The sequence below is a fragment of the Lithobates pipiens genome, unplaced genomic scaffold (genome assembly GCF_037356315.1).
Source record: "Lithobates pipiens isolate NorthernLeopardFrog02 unplaced genomic scaffold, aLitPip1_a1.2 Scaffold_18, whole genome shotgun sequence".
NCBI lineage: Eukaryota > Metazoa > Chordata > Amphibia > Anura > Ranidae > Lithobates > Lithobates pipiens.
Window position 1 is genome coordinate 608,676,953 of NW_027507758.1, and position 14,438 is coordinate 608,691,390.

A 14,438-nucleotide genomic window follows, 5' to 3' on the forward strand; every position below is an offset into this window, starting at 1 on the left:
AGTTTCTAATCCAAAACACTCCTTTAAATCCATCTACCCCAAGCTTCACTTTCTTTGAACAAGCTTGCAAATCTGATCCTCATAAACGAGGGCTTATTTCAAATCTGTACAACCAACTATTATCGCATACAACCTCTTCCCCTCCAACCTATACATCTAAATGGGTAAATGATTTAATTTTTCAACCAGGCAAACTAAACTGGACTCACATATGGCAGGCTACTAGATCGGCCTCCCCAAATATAGTAGCTTCAGAAACGAACTATAAGGTGCTTTCTAAATGGTACTTAGTACCTGCTAGGATTTAAAAATTCCTCCCGCAATACCCAGCTAACTGCTTTTGAGGATGTGCTGACTTAGGCACACACTTACACATTTGGTGGGATTGTCCCATAGTCAGAGCTTTTTGGTCAGAAATATTCAAAATTCTTTCTATCATTTTCAAAACCACAGTAGAACCAAACCCTACGGTAGCACTCCTGAATAATAAACCTCAAACTTTAACTCACCGCCAATTTAAACTTCTATTTTCGATAACCACGGCTGCCAAACAAAATATTGCAAAAGCCTGGAAAACACCCACTTTATGCATGGTATCATTCAAACATAGAGTAACGCAAGCCATAATTCACGCTAAAATAGAGACAACCGTACTAGATAAAGTTCCTATGTTCGAATCATTATGGCTCTCTTGGATTGAACACTACTTACCACATGGTCTAGACCAATCTCTTATATTCTCATGAAACAACTAATCAAACATATATCTTACACCCTATGTTACATGTAGAATTTATTAACATACCATTTTCTTTCGGAGTGGTCTCCTCCCTCCACAACCCGTATACAGTATATGCTTCCCCCACCCTTGCTTTCCCCACACCCTCTCCTTTTACTATATAAAGATGTACAAGCTAAATTAATCAGTTATATATATTTCCTAATGTTATTACTATAGAGGAGATTTTAGGGATGGTTTAATTAAGTATTTTTTATTCAGGGAATAACCAAGCCACATGGTTGGATCTTGGCCCTGAATTATCTACTTACCTCTCTATACCTTCCTGGTAACAACCTTTCTTTTACCCTATATTATACCAAATCTCCTCCAACCCTAAACTTTGAAACTACAATTTTTACTATGTATCTAATCCAGTTATTAAACATTATACATGTTTATCTTTAGCTAAAATGTGTTAAACTAATATATCCCAAATTACAAGACTGTTATTATAGTATTCACCTCCTGTTAATATACTGAGAAGCCTTATTTCACACTTTTATACATTCTACTTAACTATAAATCTATTGTATGACTATTTTTATTGCATTATATTCAATAAAATATTTGAAAATAAATAAATAAAATAAATAAAAAATAAAAAGACAGTTTTGCCAAAGTTCTACCAACATGTGAATTTTGCAACAAGAGGAAACAACATACTGTATTTTGTTTATACAACAGAGAAAAATGCATACAAGGCTGAATACCCACCTTGGGTATTCAGATCACATCTCTGTTATGCTAATTCCATCATATAAACCGTTGCTTACACTTGCAAAACCGGTTCAAAAAGAAATCACAGTATGGCCTGACAATGCTACCCCAGTACTGCAGGACTGCTTTCAGCACACAGATTGAAACATGTTTAAAGAGGCAGCCACTTACAACAATCATACAGACTTACAAGAGTACATTGAAACAGTGACTGCTTACATCAAAAAGTGCATAGATGATGTGACAGTCACCAAGATTATTACCACACATGCCAACCAGAAGCCATGGATGACAGCAGAGGTTCATGGGCTGCTAAAGACTAGAGATGAGGTATTCAGATCAGGAGATAAAACAGCTCTCAAAACAGCAAGAGCCAATCTGTCTCATGGCATGAAGAAGGCAAAACAACAATATGCTAAAAAAATTCATAAACACTTTAGCGACAGCAAAGACACACGGGCCCTGTGGCAAGCCATTCAGCCCATCACTAACTACAAGCCCCTGCCAAAGGCCAATGATAATGATACTTCTCTCCCGGATGCACTCAACCATTTTTATGCACATTTCTTTTCAAATGTTTTTATTGAGATTTTTAGCAGAGTTAGTTACAACAAGGGTTACAAAACAAACAAAATAATATATAGTAATAAAAGTAACATAACACAGTATAATGTAGTGACAGGGTTTTCTCAGCACAATATAGCATAGAAACAAATAGTCCACAATAAAGAATAAAGTAGTATTCCCAAGTATCTAATATTCATAGTCATAAAGGGACTCGAACAAGAGTAAGTATCTTAGAACTTGTATAATAAAGTCCGTAATATAATTATTGTAAGATTTATAAATAGCGATATGGATAATGGCCACTTCTGGACCCCAAGACACCCCTCACAGGGATCTATCTGTGTCTTGGAGTACCTAGGCCAACATCCTAAAGGAAATTCAAACACAGTAGTTATCTTTTATGAAGGAAAATAAAGATCTATTCTTACTCTGCAGCTCAATTCAGATAAACAGACATGTGATATATTTGTCACTTTGTTCTGAAATTATTTTTAAAGCCATCCAAAAAATATTAAAACACACAGGAGTTCTTTCTTCTATATGATTAAAGAATCAGCATTATCTAAATTGTGGAAGTATAATTTTTGTACCATGTACTCCAAGGTTCCCATAGTTGTTTTTCCTTTATATATAGGGATTTGTCATTAGGAAATAACAATTCGTTGGAGTGGTGGAGTTGGGTTAATTCTATAACTTCTGTCATAGTAGGAAGAGAGTCAGTTTTCCATTTTCTAGTTATGGATAGTCTCACAGCTAAAAGTATATGTGTTACTACTTTACGATATTGTTTGGGAATCGTATGTAAATTCATATTCAGAATGGCTAGTTCTGGTGAAAGTTGAAGGACAATACCTGTTACGGAAGTGAGTAAATGGGAGATTGCCTGCCAGTAGTTATGTAAGCTTGGGCAGTCCCACATAATATGAAATAGGGTCCCCAATTGGGTACAATTTCTCCAGCAATTAGGTGACGAGTTCCCCTTGAATTTTGCTATGATATGTGGAGTCAGGTATTGTCTTTGAACAATTTTTTGTGCCAGTTCCCATAGTGTAACACATGCAGTGGCCCTATATATGCTTTGTAGGGAAGCCATCCATTGTTTAATTGAAAAGTCTTGCCCCAAATCTTGTTCCCATTTAAGGAAGGAAGGTAGTTTGCTGGGTATGTTTTTTTCCCCTAGAATTGGGTATATTGTAGCTACTCCTTTCTGTGAGGTAGCATGGTTATTGAGGAAAGACCATATTTTAACCGGGATTGAAGCTCTGAGTTGTGGATTGTGTAGCAGACACTTTTCTATTTGAATATATGTAGATCGCTCAGAATTCGGAAGCTGTAATTCATTACTTAACTGAGAAAAAGACTTTAATGAGCCCTGTTGGAAGAAGGAACCAAGTTTGATATCCTGACCCAAATTCCAGTCGTGTATTTGTACGCCAGGAATTAATGTTGGTATGATTGTTAGAAGAGGGTTTAACACCGTGATTGGAGTTTTATCCCATTTGTATGTGATGATTCTCTGCCAAGAGTGTAGCGTCGCTTTCACCGTTGGTGGGTATTGAGCTGTAATTGTGGACTTAATTTTCCTACTAAGTAACCAGAATTGCATATTAGGCTGTCGTGTGATGTCTTTCTCAATTTGTCCCCATAAAGTTTTAGGAGAAGGCAAGAACCATTCTTGCAATTGGGTCAAAAGAGTTGCGTCATAATAATCCTGTAGATCAGGTACGGTCGCACCACCTATATTTCTATGTTTAATTAGTATATGGTATGCGCAACGGGATTTTTTTGCCATTCCATAGATATTTTCCCAAACTGCTTTGTAAGGATTTAAAGTAGTATTTAGGGATACATATTGGAAGGGACCTGAGTTGATATAATAATTTTGGTAAGGTCATCATTTTGAAAGCTGCCAGGCGACCAGCCCATGTAAATTCAAATTTACTAAGTGTTGTCAGATCTGTTTCAAAATGTTTCTTAAATGGTAAAAAGTTTGTTTTTAATAACTGTTTTGTTTTGTTAGTGAGAGTGATTCCTAAGTAAGAAATTCCCTCGTCTTTCCAGTGGTAGGGGTATTTATTAGACAATAACTGCCTGGTTGTGTTAACTAATCCTAGGTCTAAAATATGGGACTTGGTTTCATTGATTTTATAATATGATGCTGCTCCAAATGTCGTTAGTATATTTTGGAGATTCGGGAGAGATAAAATAGGATCAGACACTATAAGCACTATGTCATCTGCGAACAGACTTATTTTATTATCTATTTGCCCAATTTTTATACCAGATAGTTTTGTGTCAGATCGTATACGTTCTGCTAGAGGTTCGATGGCTAAATTAAATATTAAAGGAGATAAGGGGCAACCTTGTCGTGTTCCATTCAAGATGCCAAAGGGCCTAGACATCATATCATTTGTGTATACTCTCGCTGAGGGGCCCTTATACAGTGCAAAAATTGCCGATAAAATATTTCCATGAAAGACGAATTTTAAAAGCACTGACTGTAAATAGCCCCAATGGACCCTATCAAACGCCTTCTCCGCATCCAAAGAAAGGAGCAGAGAAGGCGTTTGATGTCTCTCAGTGAAGTGTATAATATCAATCAGACGTCTTGTTGCATCTGAAGATTGTCGACCTTTAGTAAATCCAGATTGATCTTTGTGAATGAAGTCTGGTATGTAGTTCATCAGTCGATTCGCTATTGCTTTGGCGTATATTTTGATGTCAATGTTCAATAATGAAATTGGTCTGAAATGTTGGGGAGCATTGGGATCTTTGCCTGGTTTCCGCAGTGTTATGATCAAGGCCTGAAGCATCTCAGCCGGAAATTCTGATTTGGATGCCGCTTCGTTAAAAAGTGAGCATAAGTGGGGAGCCAGTATATCTCGAAGTAATTTATAGTATTCTCCTATCATTCCATCTGGGCCCGGAGATTTATTGTTGGGCAGGGAGTCTATAGTTCTAGCAATTTCTTCCACTGAAAATGGGACGTTAAGATCAGAGATTTAATCAGTAGTTAATGATGGGAGACTAATAGTATCTAAGAAATCACTTATTATCTTTGGGGTAGGTGTGGGAGTTTGAGAATCATCTTTAAGATTGTAACGGGAGCTATAATAACAGCTAAATGCATTCGCTATGTCTTGGGGGTCTTGCAATTTTTCTCTAGTAATAGGGTGGTATAGATATGGAATCTTTGATTTGGAATATCTGCCTTTGATCCGAAGTGCCATGTTTTTTCCTGCTTTGTTGCTAGTATGGTAATATTTAGCTTTAAGTTTTCTAGTATGTTTTTCAAATGTATCCAATAAAGTCGTTTTGAGTTCCTGTCGTAATATTTGTAGTTTAGTTTTCAGTTGTTGTGATGGGTGACATTGGTTTTGGGAATCTAATGTTTTAATGTCAGCAGTAAGTTTCTCAATGAGTTTCGTTTTATTTTTCCTGAATTGAGCATTCAGTTGCATTAGGATTCCCCTACTAAATGCTTTATGAGCACCCCATAGGGTGGCGGAGTCTGACACCGATCCCACATTATATTTAAAGAATTCAGTTATCTGGTTTTGTATAGCTGTAGCATAGGTATGCATTTTGATAAGATATGCATTTGTTCTCCATAGAAAATGGGTCGTTTGAGAGTGTTTAGGTAGAATAGTCATACTAATTGGGGCATGATCAGTCCAGGTGATGGGTGCAATGTCAGACTCCCTCACCCGCTGTAATAACCACTTATCCATAAAAATATAATCGATACGAGTATAGGTATTATGTACCAGGGAATGATATGTGTATTCACGATCTCCAGGATGATGGCATCTCCATACATCATAGAGATCGCTTTTATTCAAAAAAAATTTAAGTGCACAGTTGGTTCTGGTTTTGGGATTAGAAGTGTCTAGTTCTTGTTCATGTATTGTGTTGAAGTCTCCACCAATTATTAAGGCACCTTTTCGGCATTTACCTATTTTTCTCATCAGGCCATTCAGAAAATGGGATTGCCTTTTATTAGGCGCATACACATTTACCAATGTAGTAAGTGTATTATCAATGGTACATATTAATATGAGGTATCGTCCATTGGTATTTACAATAGATTCATGTAATTGAAAATTAACTGAATGATGTATGGCAATAAGTACTCCTCTTTTTTTCTGTTGGCCTGATGCTGTAAATATGTGAGGAAAGTTCTTATGGGTGCAAGTGGGAATAGCGCCTGTTTTGAAATGGGTTTCTTGTATACACAATATTTGACATCGCTGGGTGTTAGCCATTTGCCACATCAACGCTCTTTTTGCTGGATGGTTAAGACCATTAGTATTTAAAGATATTAACTTTATACTCATAAAAGGATATTAATAAGATGGAAAAAGTAAGTACATACTAGCCTGATAATAGCTTTAAATTCTACTTCCATGTGAACAATCTGTAGTCTGAAATGACTATGAAGGTCCAAAAATTTAGTGACTGAAAAGTTTTGATTCAGATTTTGTAGGTTCACAACATACCTGTCCCTTTGAATGCTATGAGTTGTGTATAGGATACTGTGAAGAAAAAAATAAAAGTAAAAGCACAAATAAAAATATAACCAAACATTAAACTTAACTTGCAGTGGTAAACATTTCAATGTATACTGCAACATTAGAATGGGGAATTAGTTCAAAGGTCAGCTGTTCCAAAGATTTAGTATCGCACGGCACGGCGGGCAAGCTGATAGATCGGTTTCCTATAGATAGGATTGTATTTTGACCGGATCTAGTCAATGAAAGCTAATGCCATTGTGGTGTAAGTTTCTCCGGATTCTTCTTAGCTCCGATAGGTGGAGTTGGTTCGGGGATAATACCCCATGCGTGAAGTAACTTAATGCCTTGTTCCACAGAAGTGATTGTATGGTAGGTGTCGTTCTTCTGTATCAGTAGTTTAGATGGTTGTTTCCAACGGTATTCAATTTTATGATTACGCAGAGCTTTTGTAATCGTGGAAAGTTGTCTTCTCATATCTAGAGTATGTTTAGACAAGTCAGCATAAATCTAGATTGTATTATATGGTTGTGGAAGTCCTAGATGTCGCACTTTATATAGGATTTGTTCTTTAACATGGTAGAAGTGTACTCTAAGTAGTACATCATGTGGTATCTGTGGAGGGAGAAATGACGGTTTCGGAATCCGATGGATATGATCAATTGTGAGCTCTAAGGCTGGTATAGCTGGCAGCAAGTTGGAGAATAAGTCAGTGGCATATTTTTTAAGATCAGACTGCTGTATATTTTCAGGGATACCCCTGATTTTGAGATTGTTCTTCCTTGAGTGGTCTTCTAAATCTGCGATTTTAAATTTAAGCCACTCTTTTCAGCTTTATTTTCTTCATGAGAATTCTATTAAGTCATTAATAGTATTGGTCATGTCTCCCATAGAGTTCTCAATAGTGTGTACTCTTTCACCTAAGGAGTTCACTGCTTTGGAGAATTGATTTGTGAGTTGTAAAATATCCGTATGAAGCGAAGTATGTAAAGTTAATAGCATTTCTTTTAATTGGGTGTCCAGAATAGGCTGGTTATTAGTGGGGAATGCGGTTATAGGCGAAGCTATAGGAGTTATGACTGTGTTATCTTGACTAATGTGAGGTATTTTATGGCTTACCTCCTGGCCTGTGAAATCCATTTTGATATGAGTTTTAGCCGGGCTGCAACATGTAGGGCTGAGGCAATCTTCCTCATGAGGAGATTCCAGATGTGTTTTGTGAGGTGATTCTTCTAGAGCAGCATCAGGCATGTCAGTGTAGTGCGCTCTCCCTGAGGAGGCCGTTGCTGGTACAGCAGCTGTGAGAGGATCTGCGCCATCTTTTTTTCTCCCTCCCGCTGACTGAGAGGAGAATGTCGTTAGTTTTTTCATTTTCCGTTCGTCTTTCCCCTTTTTCAACATCACCTTCGGATTCAGAAACTCTTCCGTCATCTGTTCGTATCTTTTTTACCGATATTCGCTGTGAATTGTCGCTAATATGCCCGTTCGTGTCACGGAGCTCTCTCACAGAGCTTCCATTCAGCTTGTGCGCTGGCCACGCCCCCCATTTTTATGCACATTTGAGATGCAGAACCAAACACCTTCTCAAAAACTACTCATATCCCGAAATGTCTGGGCGCTCTGCTTTTCTCCAGCCGACGTAAGGAAGACACCTCTCAGGATCAACCGACAGAAGGCTACTGGCCCTGATGACATACCTAGACATGTGCTGATAGACTGTGCTGTGCAGCTGACAGATGTCCTTACAGATATCTTTAACATTTCGCTGAGCCAGGCGGTTGTCCTTACATGTCTTAAATCCACCATCATAATTCCAGTACCAAAGAAGACACGTGTGTCCTGTTTGAATGACTTTCGTCCCATAGCACTAACTCCAATAATGATGAAGTGCTTTAAGAGGTTAGTCATGCATCAGGCCGCGTACACACGCGGGGACTGTTCGCCCAACTTTGTCCGCTGAACAGTGTTTCGGCAAACAGTCCGCTCGTGTGTGGGCTTTCAGCGGACAGTTTCAGCGAACAGTCCGCTGAACAAGGTTTTTCGGAATTTCCGAAAAACTGTCCGCTGAAACCTTGTTTCAGCGAACAGTTCCCTCGTGTGTAGGCTTGTTCGACAAACTAAGTTCCGCGCATGCTCAGAAAGGCTTTACACGCCGAAAGTTATAATGCAGTGTATAGGACGTCGTATTTTTCGTCCCGTCGTACGTGCCGTTCACGTCATCGCGCACGGTTTCAGCAAACTGTTCGTACGTCGTGTGTGGCCATGTCCGTCCATGCTAATTTTGAGCGGACTGTTTGCCGAAACTGTTTGACGGACAAAGTTGGGCGAACAGTCCCCGCGTGTGTACGCGGCCTCACATTAAGTCCAGTCTTTCAAACACGCTGGACCCATATCAGTTTGCATACCGTTCAAACCGTTCCACGGACGATGCAGTATCCTCTACTCTTCACTTGGCCCTTACCCACCTAGAACAGAAAGTCTCTTATGTTAGAATGCTGTTCATTGACTTTAGCTCAGCATTTAATACAATAATTCCTCAGAAACGTATCACTAAATTGAACTCGCTGGGCCTCAACCTGTCCCTCTGTAATTGGATCCTGGACTTTTTAACTGAAAGACCTCAGTCAGTTCGTGTTGGCTGCAGCATGTCGAGCACTACCACACTGAGCACGGGTGTCCCACAGGGATGTGTGCTCAGTCCACTGCTCTTCACACTGCTGACCCACGACTGTACTGCCAAGTTCAGCTCCAACCATATCATCAAGTTTGCGGATGACACAACTGTGGTAGGTCTCATCAGCAACAATGATAAAACGCTCTACAGAGAGGAAGTGGAACAACTGGTTAAATGGTGTAGTACAAACAATCTGTTCCTAAATGTAAACAAAACAAAGGAGATTGTGATGGATTTCAGGAGAAATTCTGTTGATCACTGCCCACTGACCATCGACAACTTGACTGTGGAGAGAGTAAGCAGTATTAAATTCCTGGGAGTGTACATATCAGAGGATCTTACCTGGACAACAAACATCACGTCTAAGAAGGCACAACAGTGCCTATATTTTCTCTGCCGCCTTAAAAAAGCCAGTCTTCCTCCAGCCATCCTTACTACATTCTATAGGGGAACCATTGAAAGCGTGCTGACCAGCTGCATCATTGTCTGGTATGGGAACTGCAGTCCTGCTGACCGCAAAACCCTGCAGCGTCTAGTAAAGACAGGTGAAAAAAATATTGGTGTCTCTCTCCCCTCCATCCTGGACATTTTCCATACACGATGCTCCACCAAAGCTATCAGTATTGTGAGGGATCCTACTCATCCCTCCCACAGTCTCTTTCAGCTCTTGCCATCAGGTAGAAGGTATCAAAAAAGTATCAAAACCAGGACTGTGAGACTCGTCAACAGTTTTTTCCCCCAGGCTGTGAGAGCCCTCAACTCCAACCCCCAGGCTGTGAGAGCCCTCAACTCCAATCCTCTATTGAAACCTCTTCTACAACCTATAAATTGTGACCAGGAACGTCTCACGCCCCCCCCCCCCCCCTTTTTAATCTTGAATATGCACTAGACACTTTTATAAAAAACTTGCTGCTACAAAGACTTTTGGAAACAAATGTATATGTACAGTTATGTAGTTCCCAGATGTGTATAAGGTTTAGGAGATATTTACCTGAAGACAGCCACCGCTGTCTACGGCGCAGGCGCACTGGGTAAGCCGCAGATCGCGGCGATATGCCGCCAGTGTCGGCCCCTGTGCGCATGCGCGGGAGTGACGTCATCGCTGCTCCGACAAATCGCAGCTCCGGAGCAGCGAGACACACGGAGACCCACCAAGAAGATGGACGCTCGGAACTACAGGGGACAGCGGTGACTTCGCTGGCTCCTGTGTCAGATAAGTGACATAGATGCATAGTAGTCCATTATGCTTTACCTTTGCAGGGAATCAAAGAGGAAGTAAACCCATCAGGGTTTACTTCCTCTTTAATTTGTATGTAGCACCGTGGTCCTGTGAGATATGACATTTCGTTCTACTGTATGTTCTTACGTGTAGTAGAATGACAATAAAGTTTGACTTGACTTGACTTGAAGTTGCAAATGGGAGGTTGTGGAACCAGGGATGGGAGGTGGTAGTGTTGGGAATAGGAGGTGGTGGAATCAGGCATGGAAGGTGGTGGAGCTGGGAATGAGAGGTGGTGGAACCACAAATGGGAGGTTTTAAAGCTGGAAATGGTGGAACCAGGAGTGGAAGGCAGTGGGGTTTGGAATAGGAGGCAGTGGAATCAGGAATGGGAGGTGGTGAAGCTGAAAATGAGAAGTGGTGAAGCTAAAAATGAGAAGTGGTGGAACCAAGGACGTGAGGTGGTGGAGCTGGAAATGGAATGGGGTGGAGCTAAGAGTGGGAAGTGTTGGAGCTTGGGATAGGAGGAGGTGAAGTTGGAAATGGGACATGGTAGAACCAGGGATGGGTGGAGCTAGGAATGAGAGGTGGTGGGACCAGGGATGGGAGGAGGTGAAGCTAGGAATTAGAGGTGGTGGAAGCAGAAATGGAAAGTGGTGGAACAGGGATGGAAAGTGGTGGGGTTTGGAAAGGAGGTGGGGGAACCAGGGATGGGAGATGGAAGAGCTGGGAATGGGAGGTTGTGGAGCTGAGAATGGGAAGTGCTGGAGCTTAGAATAAAAGGTGGTGGAAGCAGGGACGGGAGGTACTGAAGTTGGAAATGGGAGCTGGTGAAACCAGGGATTGAAGGTGGTGGAGCTGGAAATGAGAGGTAATGAAGCTGGAAATGGGAGGTGATGGAACCTGGGATGGAAGGTGGTGGGGTTTGGAGCAGGAGTTGGTGGAACCAGGAATTGGAGGTGGTAGAGCTGGGAACAGGAGGTAGTTGAGCCAGGGATGGAAGGTGGATGAGTGGGGAATCAGAGCTCTCTAATTAGGCAACTTAGGTGATCGCCTAAGGCCCCCCCCGCACTCACAGGGGTCTTGCAGGCTGCCTAATTTGCCTGTGATCAAACGCTGATGTCAAGGTCTCATCACGGAGAGTCCTGGCCTAGTGGCAGCAAGTGGAGTGGGACAGTAGAGGCCTCTAGGTAGCGCAGTGGCTGGATGACATCACCGGCTCCAAGGAATGCGGGCGGCATGTCCATGTGGGACCCACAGCTGAGCTGCTCCTTCGACCGGCGCCTCTCACCCGACCTCTCCTCTGCATCTGCCTCATATTTCTTTCAGCAGTGGGGGGGGGTCGCTGAAGCTATCCAGCTGAGCTGCCCCATGATTATGAAGAGGAAGGCGCTCTTATGCTGCCTGGCTGACCAGTGAGTGCCCGTGCAGCCTCCCTGTGGGCCTGAATAGGAGGAGTGGTGGGGAGGTCTGCCCATGTTGGAATTGATATTCCTCCTGCAGACGCTGAATGTCTCCAGCAGGGAGAGGCTCAGAGGAGGAGAAGTGATCATTAGGTGGCTGCATGGAGGAATATGGCAAAATCAATTCCACTATTTTCAGTCTCCCCACTCTATCTATCTTTTTCTGCATCCCCGTGCTGTCTGGCACCTCCGTGTTCTCCTCGGCTCCACTCCTCCTGCTCTCCAGCCCCTCCTTGTGCACCCTGGCTCTGCCCCTCCTGCTCTCCAGCCCCTCCTTGTCCTCCCTGACTCTGCCGCCATTTCGCCAGCACCCCCCTGCTCTCCACTTCAATTGTTTCTGCTCCCCTCTTCAGCCCCCACCCCTGTGCTCCCCACCTTTCCCAATAATATATGGCCCCCAGCACTCTCCGCCCCCACCCCCCAGCACTCTCCTGCCCCCACCCCCTGCACTCTCCGGCCCCCACCCGACACTCTTCACCTCCCACCCCCCTGCACTCTCCGCCCCTCACCCCCTGCACTCTCTCTACCCCCCTGCACACTCCAGCTCCTCCCTGCTCTTAGCCCCCCAGTGTTCTCACAGACTGGGACATGGGGCACAGGAGGGGCTGCAGACAGGGCTAGAGATCTCTCTTGCCCCCTTTCCCTCACCCCCTCTTTCTCACCTCCCCCTCTCTCTCTCTCTTACCCCACTCACTCTCTCTCTTCCCCTTCCTCTCTCCCCCTCTCTCCTTTTCTCTCTCTCTCTCCCACTCTCTCTCCCCTCCCTCTCTCTCTCTCCCCCCTCTCTCTCTACCTCGCTCTCCCCCCTCCATACCCCTCTCTCCCCCCTTTTGCACACCCTTTCTCTACCCCTCCCCCTCACCCCCTCTTGCTCACCTTCTCTCTCTCCCCCTCTCTCGCTCGCCCTCTCTCCCCCTCTCACTCACAATCTCTTGCCCCCCCCTCTCGCTCCCCCTCCCCCTCTTTTTCTCTCTTCGTCCCCGCTCTCTCTCTCTCCCTCTCTCCCCCTCTCTCTCCCCCTCTCTCTCCCCCTCTCTCTCCCTCTCTCCCCCTCTCTCTTTCTCTTTCCCTCCACCTTTTTTTCTCTCTCCCTCCCCCCTCTCTCTTTCTCTCCCCCTCTCGCTCACAATCTCTTGCTTCCCCTCCTTCTCTCTTCCCTTTCTCTTTCCCTTTTCCTCTCGTTCTCTCTCTCTCTCTCTCTCTCTCTCTCTCTCTCTTTCTCTCCCCATCTCTCTCTCTCCCCCTTCTCTCCCCCCCTCCTCTCTCGCCCTCCCCTCCTCTCTATCTCCCCTGCGCTTAGAGGGGCTGCCACCTTGCTGGCTCCCAGATGTTTTATTGGCTGCATATGTCTGATGGGTGAGGAGGGTGCCCTGGAAGTGGTGCTAATGAACGATGTGCTGGATCTTGATTTTTTTCCTCCATTATGGGCTTGAGTGGGGCCTCATGTGTAAGTTTTGCCTAAGGCCCTTACAAAGCCTAGAGCTGCCTCTAGGTGGTGGAACCAGGGATTGGATGTGGTGGAGCTGGGAATGAGAGGTGATGGAGCTGGGGCTGTAAGGTGGTGGAATCAGGAATGAAAGAGAGGGAGTATGAATTGCATTGCAATCCATTAAAATTAGTTAACAAGATAATAATAATGATAAAATAAATGAATATGAATAAGAATAAAAATAACAATCAAATAAAAATTAAAACAAAAAAAAACACATTTGAGCCCATTAAAATGTCATTACATGTGAATGTTATAAGCAGCTGAATAAGACTTGTTGTAATCTCCTGTACAACAAATCATAAGGAGCCAATCAGGTAAAGTTAAATGCACATGTACTGACCAAAAACAGACAAAAGGAGAAAACAGAATAAATTGAGTGATGACCTTTTTAGTCTTCTGCTGCATCATCACAGTCCAGCCCCAGACTGGGGGTGGGTAGTTGACCAATCTATATTGCTTAACTACAGTTGAGGAAATGTAGGTCATCCATTTTCCTGTGCAGACTATCAAGAGCTGTGAAAATCCAACAACTGGCTGGACAGAAATGCAAACCTTTGGATTATTAAGTGTCTCAGAGTTTAGTTTGAAAAATAAAATGGACCCCAAACCATTACCGCGCATTGTCACCCTTTACATGGGTCTTTATAGGCTTCACACAGAAGATCCAGCAGCGAATGAAAGAACGTTCAGCAATGTCATTATAGGGATACAGTTTTACATTTAACATTTTTATCTAGTGAAGAACAAGGGTGGGCAAGGGTCCATCTTTCCCATACAAGTCATAAAAGCCCAAAGGTCAAGTATATTGCACCATAGTAACGTACATGAGTAGAATCTTCTTTTGCAATCGTATCTTGTATGGGAGAAGGTTCAGCCTGTTCTCAGTGCCTCCCTTCCTTCTTCCATATCAAAGCCCAAGACCAATTAAATTCACCTATGTCATTATAGGGACCCAGTTTTGCAATAAGAATTTGTGTAAGTGGCTAAGTACATAAGAAGCTCTTTCTTTTGCAA